Source organism: Myotis davidii, unplaced genomic scaffold (genome assembly GCF_000327345.1).
Source record: "Myotis davidii unplaced genomic scaffold, ASM32734v1 scaffold449, whole genome shotgun sequence".
In the NCBI taxonomy this organism is placed as follows: Eukaryota; Metazoa; Chordata; class Mammalia; order Chiroptera; family Vespertilionidae; genus Myotis; species Myotis davidii.
The window spans coordinates 4,184,006-4,184,484 of NW_006383007.1; the positions used below are offsets into that span (position 1 = coordinate 4,184,006).

The 479-nt window shown below is 41.3% G+C and overlaps 1 protein-coding gene across 1 annotated transcript in view; it reads left to right on the plus strand.

Annotated features, from left to right (window-relative positions):
* Positions 1–479, plus strand: part of LOC107181561 (vesicle-associated membrane protein 7-like) — a 23,546-nt gene that overhangs the window by 22,384 nt on the left and 683 nt on the right. The gene's annotated exons all lie outside the window — the stretch shown is intronic.

Consider the following 479-nt stretch of genomic DNA (forward strand, 5'->3'; position numbering starts at 1 on the left):
TTGGGTGCTAATGATGTGTCAATGTAAGGTCATCAATTATAACAAATGTACCACTCTAGTGTGGGATGTGGATAGTGAGGCTGTGTGTGTCAGGCTTATCAGGATGTGAGAACTCTGTACTTTCTGCTCAGTTTTACTAAGAACCTAACACTGCTCTTTAAAAAAACAGAAGTCTAGCCCGGCCAGTGTTGCTCAGTGGTTGAGTGTCGACCTATGAACCAGGAGGTTGAGGTTCAATTCCTGGTCGGGGCACATGCCCGGTTTATGGGCTCAATCTTCAGTAGGGGGCGTGCAGGGGGCAGCCAATCAATGATTCTCTCACATCACTGGTGTTTTTCTCTCCCTCTCTCTCTATCCCTTCCTCTCTGAAATCAATAAAAATATTTTAAATACTTTTATGGGAGGCAAATTATACTTCAATAAAGTTGTTAAAATATAAATAAAATAAAAATTAAGAACAGATGGAGAAAGTGGAGACG